At 37.7% G+C, this 9,495-nt stretch overlaps 1 long non-coding RNA gene across 1 annotated transcript; it reads right to left on the bottom strand.

Moving 5' to 3' along the window:
* Positions 1-306: 306 nt before the first annotated feature.
* Positions 307-7,115, bottom strand: LOC118416671. The gene is made up of 3 exons (XR_004831246.1): positions 6,994-7,115; positions 2,351-2,460; positions 307-1,832 (listed from the first exon to the last, which is right to left on the bottom strand). It is a non-coding gene; the product is annotated as an uncharacterized LOC118416671 (long non-coding RNA).
* Positions 7,116-9,495: the final 2,380 nt, after the last annotated feature.

Below are 9,495 nucleotides of genomic sequence, written 5' to 3'. Positions count from 1 at the left end.
AGAGAAAACTTCATGAACCTGAGGCTTCAGCCCGATTCGGCCTAAAAAGATCCAGAAAGCATTGACACGTGATGCTTTGGGTCCATGATGCTGCTCTAACAGAAGATATTTCATTGATCACCAATGATGATCTTTCTGCATCAAACTACCTCGCACCTCCCTTCCCAAGACGCGAACGCAGTAAAAGACCATACTTAGAAATCTGCTTCAGGCACGGCATGGAATTTAATGGATACAATCTTTGAATCACTTCATATGCAATAACTACTGTAACCACAGTCGACACATATTAGAATTCCAATTGAAAAAGAACAAATCAAACTGACCAAATTGCCGGCTATGTAACCCTCCAAAAAATTCAATGGCAAAGGCCAAAATATAGGAAACGTACATGCATTCCAGAGTCCGATGCAAAACTGCAGTCATCTATCTCCTCTGATATTTCTTACTGAAATTAAACAATCAACTAGAGAAATTCTTTTGTGGTATGATCGTGACTGGAATGGCCTCGAATAAAGATCCAGCCCTAAGGCCTTTTCTCCCTTTTGTCCTCTCCCCGCACCAGCTTTCGACTTGTTCCATCAATCAACAGTCCTATGTACAAACTCAAACACACAATGTGTTAATGCAAAAAGGGAATTTCAGGTCAAACACTGGATATTAGTATTTTGCTGGCACAGAGCGGGAGTTAGAAATGAACTGAACTGCTTACAGCAAAAGAAGTACAGAAATGAAAAAAACACATCATTTGAGGAACTAGTTAAGTCGTTAGTTATAAGGGAAAGAAAAGATCACATCAATATATCATTTCAAAATCATATAACGTGACAGAACTAATGTATGGACAAATTCATGAAAAGAATTGTACATGATGTATACAGATGAAAAATGATATTATAGTTGACAAACTTCATAATATGATAAGATAGAGCTATGGATAAAATTATCAAAAATTGCACATGATGTATATAGATGACAAAAGATGATATACAGTGGAAAACGCAATACCTAAAACGTCTTGCGCAACATTATCAAAGGAAATACAGTAGCAATAAAGAAATACAATAATCAAATCCTACAAATTACACATGCAAAAGTTTGCACAATATACTGATGGTATGGTTGTTTTTTCACTATTAAAATTGACAATAACAAAGCTTCAAGATATGCCATGGGTAGCCACAAATAAGTAAAATACCAAACCTCTGATATTATATGGACTAACAAAACCATTTCCCTTCCAACAGATGGAAAACTATAAAGTTTCATGTTTAAACCAGAGTTCCACGATCGCATACTTTTCGCGAAATGATTTGAACCCATAATATGCATAAAAAGGTCAGCATGTTGCATTCATTTAACTAGTTAAACATCACCCAAATCCAAACTGATGGAGACAATGTTGTCTCAAGACAAATGCCATACTTCACTCATTTGTTTCCTGTGACACTTCGATATCAGGCAGTCCCTGTGAGACTGCTCCCTTGTTAGCAATGTCCCCCATGTAAGGCGAGACCAATGCCGTCATAGGGAAACAGCCGGTATGCCTGGAGAGAGAGTAAGCTCCATGCTTACTTCTGCACATACCATGCTTCGCTCTCCTTTTGTCTTGTGCAAGGCAGTCCCTGTGAAACTGCTCCCTTGTTAGCAATGTCCCCCATGTAAGGCGAGACCAATGCCGTCATAGGGAAACAGCCGGTATGCCTGGAGAGAGAGTAAGCTCCATGCTTACTTCTGCACATACCATGCTTCGCTCTCCTTTTGTCTTGTGTAAGGCAGTCCCTGTGAAACTGCTCCCTTGTTAGCAATGTCCCTCTTCCGCGACTGCTGTTCTGTACATTAGACAATGCATAACCCTTCATATCTGCTTGGAGATAAGCCAAATACCAAACGCCTGATCCTAAATACTTGGAATATAGGGATGTTTTCTGAAATTATTACATCGATTATAACAACAGCTGCTGCGAAAAAAAGTGCATCATGGCGCAACTGAATGCAGACAACATACCAAACTACATACAAATGCGGCAAACAGAGCATAGAGATACAGATACAAACGCTCATCACATCCACCAACAACATTACTCAGAGGTTACTAGTCGGTGGTTGCCCTTCATCACAGAGTAATCAATACATGCACTGATGTCATCTAAAAAGTTTCATGTACTTGCTGTAATCTAAGTTCACATCTACTACGGTATAAGCACGTTTGATCACAGATACATGTCATTGTCATGATATTCTTTCGATTCAATTAGCAACAAACATTACCAGAATGAAAGCCCATCTTGGTAGAACCCATGTTTGAAAAGTTTAAATGTTGTTCCAACAAAACAGAAGAAAGCCTTACCATAAATTTTCAGTCAAGCACGTCGACCTTCCTCAGATGTACGATTCGCTCCACTTATGGAAGTCAGAAGATGATATCAGTACTCAGCAGCAAATTGTAGAAGGCGGAACCTGCCACATACATTACCAGTAGGACACAACTTTAAATACGGGGTATAAAATGAAAGTAAAATATACTTTTTGAAAAACAAGGTCTACCAGTATTTAATGATGATCTGCAAGTTATTCACATTTAGAAGACCAAATATAAATGCTAATCTTACACCCTTCTCACCTATGAATTTTATGACTCTCATACAGTACCTTAAATTGCCCTTTAAATTGAGCAACGCATTAAATATATTGCTTCTCATTCATTGGAGAACTTACCAAAATTAAGAACTTGATTCTGACTACATTAAAGTTACATTATACATTCCAAGTAACTGTGAGAGAAAATTAGGGTAAGACTGTTTTCTTCCAGTTAGGCATTATCTAATTCCAAGAACCTACAAATAATATTGTGTGGCCTTAACAGTCAAATGGTTGAGTTGCCATGGACAGACAACACTTGTACAAATTGGTTTGTCTCTTTAAATGTTTAGAAAGGTGAATATGTTTGCAGGGCTCAAAATACTTTTTTCTGCATACCTGCACTGCCAGAGCTCGAAATTCGTTTTTGAGATTAGGTGCACTGGTGCACCCAACGTAAAAAATTGGGCGCACCAAACAATTTTTGGGTGCACCACATAAAATAATTAGAGAATTAGGTAGAAAAACCTAATCGCAAACCTTACGTTCCTCTTCTGGGCATCTAAAACTTCGATGAATCCAACTTGAACTCTTAAACAAGTAAGCTACTATGACAGACATTTCATTATATTTCTAACAGTTGGATGTCAACAATATGGTGCATAATAGTATCGAAAATATTTGGCACCCACAGAAAAAAAAATTGGGTGCACAGCTCAAATTTTGAGTGCACCTGGGTGCAAATGCACCCAGTATTTTGAGCCCTGACTGGTGTAGGTAACATTGAAAATTACCTGCACCAGACAAACTTTTCCTGCACTACTCTGAATTTAGGAGTTAATATTTAATGGATCATACTAAGATTATTCAGGATCAATTGCTATTTTGTCTTTTATACTTTATATAATATATTAGACATATATATATATATACATATATACATATACATATATATATATATATATATATATATATATATATATATATATATATATATATATATAGGTGTTAACAGTCAAGTTTGCGGAGATGAGTGCGAAGAATCATGCAATCTGGAGAAAACTTACAGAGGGGAGCAACGGGCCAGTCCCTGGCAGGTTAACAGTCAATGCAGCTAATAACAATCTGTATACACCTAGTACATGGACCAGTGCAGATTAGGTGCTGGTAGACACCAGAAATACCCGCACAGCTCTAATATTACCTGCACTAACCTGCAGGTAGTATTTTGAGCCCTCATATCAGGTTTGCTTTCTCCATTTTACTTCCCCTGATTCACAGTACATAGTTTTCTACCAGTCCTGTAGAATTTTCCTTTCCTTTATCCAAAAATTCTTCCTGGCTCCTTGGACAACAAGTATATACATTAAGAGAAATGAAATGGTCTGTATAGCACAGTCAGAGCATACTCTCTTGTCCCAAATAAACATACCCCCCCGGACAAATCTTCAATATCTAATAAATGTACACCCCCCCCCCGGAATAAACATACCCCCCGGAAAATTATCAAATTGACATGAATTTTAAACGACCATGCTACTTCTGTCCAAAGAAAAGAAGAATCGATAAGCAGGTAGGTTCTTTTTATTTATTTATGCCTAAGAACCACATCAGTAAGTTGTATGAATAATGAGCTGAAGAACTACAGATGTGTTGTTCGAATTATGATATTTTCTCCATTCTGTAATAAAAGGTACAGTGAAACCTGCCTTAGGGTTTGAGTCTAGGGGCCACCTGGCCAAATACTTGTTGTAGTTGCTTTGGCCCTGCCCTGAGTATATGGGCCATTGTGATCAGTTTTCGTCGGTCCCTTGGATTTTTCCCATTGACCTAAGCATGAAGAAATAAGTCTATAGCAGTCACCTGTCGAATGCGGTCGCGGCCAGATGATTTTCGGTCCGGCCGCTATGCCAACACTGACGATAGCGGTCACGGGCGCATGGCCGGCCGTGTTACGCTGCGCTAAGCCCACGCGGGGTTCACCTTTTTTTTCAAAATTCTGCACTACATCAGCAAAATGTAGGCTCAACTTGGACTCTTTATGAAGGAAACGTAATTTGAATAAAGGAAACATCATAAAATATTATGTGATTTTATACGAAGTGTTGTTGAATTCATGTGGCGTTTTTTTTCTCATCTCAGACTGTTTGCACGTCTACCCTTCTCTACATCGTCATTTCTGTGCAGACTGGAAGACTATATGGGCAGATTTTACAAATAGGCCATCCGTTCATGTATCTGATGTTTTAGGTTTTTGATGCATGTACGCTTTCCCAACTTTCGTATTCCGCGGGCCAAAAATGGAAATCTCCATCTTTGCGTATTTTTCTAACATGGCATCGCAGCAGCAGACAAACAAGGTCACTAGGGGTCAGTGGACGACTCAACTTTTACCAAGGTAAAATGTCGCAACAAGAATTCTGATGTTTAGCATAAAATACAGTGATTATGGCATAAAAAGGATAAAATCTATTAAATGAAAGTTAGTTATTTGAAAACTAGACTAAGCTTGTTTTTTGTCAAAGAAATAAGCCTACGTAAAGGAAGTTTTATTTCAACGTGACCATCTTGGCATAATAGCACATGCATCTGCAAAGGAAAGTTTTTTGATGCTTAGAAATAATGAACTTGCTGTTTTTACCAACGAATTCCTGCCATTTTGGAGAATTTCCGGCGTCAAATCTCATATCGCAAGGGAACCGAAGTTATAGTATGTCAACGAATTTATTATGTGAATTATCCGCGCGCCTCGCTGCCAAAAATGCATGGAACCACAAGACTGGAAATTCCTCGTGCAAGGTGCTGGTTTACAATGTAAAGTAACTACTAAATTAAAACTAAAAGTTATTTATTTATGTAAAAATTGTATTTCAAAACGTCAGTGTGGTCTCTTTTTCCCCCCAAGAACAACATTTACGTCGTAGCGTCATATTGAGATCGACTGAAATCACCGGAAGAGTACAGCGTACGCGTATATGCTACTCATGGAAATCCGTTTCGCTTGAAAAATAATGAATTTTGAGCAAAAATGCGACGGAATTATGGGTAGAACCCGACAAAACTTCAATTCTTTGAGGGTACTGGCTTAGCAAAGCCCCAATTTTCAGAAAAAAATAAACGTACCGTCCAAAATAAGAACGTACCGGGTGGATTGTGAGGCTGAAAAAAAATAAACATCCCGGTACGTTTATTTGGGATCAGAGAGTAGATTCATCCACAGCTACAAGTACAGTCAAACCTGTTTATAGCGGCCACTCAAGGGACTGGAGAAATGTGGCCACTATAGACAGGTGGCCACTGATCAACTGACCATGAGCAATAAGTTACACTCGATTTCAGCACCCACTAATCTTTCTTACCAAATAACATTGTCTTCAACGTCTTAAAATTGTCCATGCCAAAGTTAAATCTTAGTAACCGAAAATGATTGATATTGCCATGCGTAATGTTGGTAAATTTGATGAAGAAGACTCAAATGTTCAAGGCATGTGTACTATCTGTTACTGCCAAAAATGACCCTGTTGGGAACTCCAAATCCTTGCAAACTGCAATTTTAAACTCGGTGCAGGGTGACATAAGGCCACTGTATGGTCGCAATAGGCAGTGTTTCTGTATTTGCGGTACCGGAAATTATGTGGCCATGGCCGCATTGGCTACTAAGACTATTAGTATTAATCTTAATGCTTAGGTCAATGGGAAAATCCATGGGACTGACAAAAAGTGACTGCAATGGTCAGGTGGTCGCTATGCAAAGACTAGGACGTAGGAGTATGCTAATACAGGTTTGACTGAGCATTGGTGCCTCAAAACCATTTCATTTCATTATCATTTATTGGCAAGTTCACATTCAGGAGATGTCCTTAGATTTGTAAGAAACAAATTATGTAGAAATATGATTACAGTAAGTAGATCCAGGGCTCGAAATCCTTTTTTCTGCATACCTGCACCAGTGCAGGTAACATTAAAAATTACCTGCACCAGACAAATTTTACCTGCACCACTCTGAATCTAGAAAGTATGAATCATACTATAATTCTTCAGGAACCATGATTGCTATTTTTTTCATACTTAACCCTCAGGTGGTAACAGTTAATGCAGATAACAATCTATATGCTCCTACATTATAGGATTTATATTTAATGTATAAATTCCTGAACATGGACCAGTGCAGGTTAGGTGCAGGTAGACACCAGAAATACCTGCACAGCTCCAAGTTTACCTGCACTAACCTGCATATGCAGGTGGTATTTTGAGCCCTGACATCCTTTATCTTTTAATTTATTATTTAATGCTGGGTTTTTACTAAAGAAAACAAAAATTTGTACAATGTATATGGCAATTTGAGGTAACATTTTAAGGAATGCTTGTCTCATATCTGCCTAGTAGACTAAGATTTGCTTGTGGGTTACTGACCTTGTAAAAGGTACATTTGTATGCCCTGTCCCAGCACCTTGAGGAGCATGACTAATGGACTGGCTTTTTTCTTTCCATCTGCAGTAACTGTTGCACCTAGCTATGGGATGTCTGCAACAAACAACATATCATGTAAAAATACAAACAACACATAAGATATCGTGTTTGCTGTAGATGTGTCCGGGGTGTTTGCCAAAAGGATCTTCATTTAATATATTTAGATGCGAAGACAAAACTGTTGTTCAATGTATGAAAGGCTCATCTTAGCGAAGAAGGATGTTGTAGCATTTGCTCATAAGTCATGTAAAATAGGCCCTGATTTGCATGATTTACATCAAATAAATTAAATGTTAAACTTTTGAAATGCCATAAGAGTGACATTCCCATCATTTACCAATCAGGGCTCGAAATACCCACTTGCCCACTTGAAAATGCAACCACATTTTGCTTTGCACAACTTAGTTTTAAACCCAGGTTGCACACTGCACAACCTGAAATTTTGCAGTTGGAACACTGCTTTTTCCCCACCTACATGCATAAGCTTTTGTATTTATTTTTTGATAACATAAAACATATTACATAGTTACATATAACTGGAAGAAAAGATAATGGATAAGTAGCTGATTTGAAGGTGGGGCAACCTGAAATGTTGATGACGCAACCTGGCTTTTGACTCAGGTTGCCACTTGGACAACCTGGCTGGAAAAAGTATTTCAGGCCCTGCCAATGTAGAATTTATCTATTATGCAAATTAGTCCTTAATCAATACATTCCTCTCTGCATCAGTTAATCATGTCACATATTTGAGAGTCAAGACATGCGGAGGATATATAAATTTTCCTCCTCAATAAATCAAGCAATCTATTAATTATTCAAACTCGAAAAATCTGCCGACCATAGACTTTTTTGGGTGGGCAGTGGAGTCACATAGCTTCCAGCGCAAATTTTTATTCAGCCTGCTTCCTATTGAAGTGAAAACACTTCTTGTTCTATCTAATGAAGGGTGTATCTATTATAGGGCTGTGTACCTAAAGAAATTTTAGGTACAGGTACACAGGTTTAGGTACAGGTCCGAACCTTTACCTGTACCTAAACAAATTTTATCAATTATCTGTAAGTTATAGATGTAGCCAACTGTCTTTTTTAGTGAAAAATTGTCACCTTTGTATGAGGATTTAGAAATTTGAACCTCAAAACAAAGTTTTATTAATTTTCAACAGCAAGATTATCACAAGTGTCATCTTTGATTTGGAATATATGTATTCTGTAGCGTTAAAAAGTGGTGTCTACAAGTGCTTTAGTGTGTTTAGGTACAGGTACAGGTACACAGATATTTAGGTCCGGACCTGTACCGAAACAATTTTTCAGGTACGGTATAGGTACGGGTATTTAGGTATGCAGCCCTAATCTATTATGTACATTATCAAAAAGTTTGACATTGAACTTAAGACAAGTGTCCTCATGCATTTCTGTTTACTTTATTCAACTGTAAGTAATATGTCTCACATGAATTTTGGCCTGCCTAAATAAATTCACAAGAAAAAAAGATAATCCCTTACCTACCGACCCCAACATTCCATCATAAAGTGGGCATTTTCTTAATTAAATATTATACTGTATTAGGCCACAGGAAGTAAATTTTATGCATGAAATCCTCTGTAGACAGTAAAAATGATGAGATGGTGAAAAAAAAAACAATTTGCCAATTTTTCAAAGTGGACACAATAAACGTTGTAACGTTGTAACAATATTATAGTTGATTTATAATTATAGTGACAGAATATGGCACCCTGGCTAACAAGTCACTTATTCTTGCATTCAAGAAGTGCACTACTACCAGTGTAGTAAACGTGACCCTAGTGTGGTAGACTGGCATCTGACTTATCATTTTGGCAACTACACTCATGGCTTCCATATTGGTACCACTCTTACAACTACTGTAAAATAAAATGCAGAAACGTTCGCGATGGTTTAATGTTCGTGTTTTTTTGCGGCGGCCGCTTCACCGCAAACTTAAATGCATTTACAGTATCCAGCAATTTTCACTTCTGCAACTACTGTGAGTCACTCTAGCGTCACTTCTACATATAATTATTAACTTACAACACAACCAATTTACCCATTTTGAAAATCCATGAAGAAGAAAAAAATTCATTTTTTCTGAAATCAGGCAAAAATGTCATCCATGAAATTTACTTGCTGTGGGCTTACTTATAGAAAAAGCCACGGTAAAAACAACATCAATATGCATCATTATGCAGCTATTACTAGCAGAGGACATGCTAAATTATGGCTCCAGGGACTGTGGATGATATATGACTGTGATGAGAATACTCATACACGTAAGAGCAGTTTGACAAAATTAGCAAGTTTTGCGGTAGTACATACATGTAAGACAAGATGGCACGGGCAGGCCATTTGCGATAAAAGTCTGCAAGGTCTTGACTTGTGTGGAGCCTCAACCAACTTTTCTAAGTTTTTTTTTTTTACAACAGGCAAAAG

The sequence above is a fragment of the Branchiostoma floridae genome, chromosome 5, assembly GCF_000003815.2.
Source record: "Branchiostoma floridae strain S238N-H82 chromosome 5, Bfl_VNyyK, whole genome shotgun sequence".
NCBI lineage: Eukaryota > Metazoa > Chordata > Leptocardii > Amphioxiformes > Branchiostomatidae > Branchiostoma > Branchiostoma floridae.
This window is presented reverse-complemented; position numbering and strand designations above follow the sequence as displayed.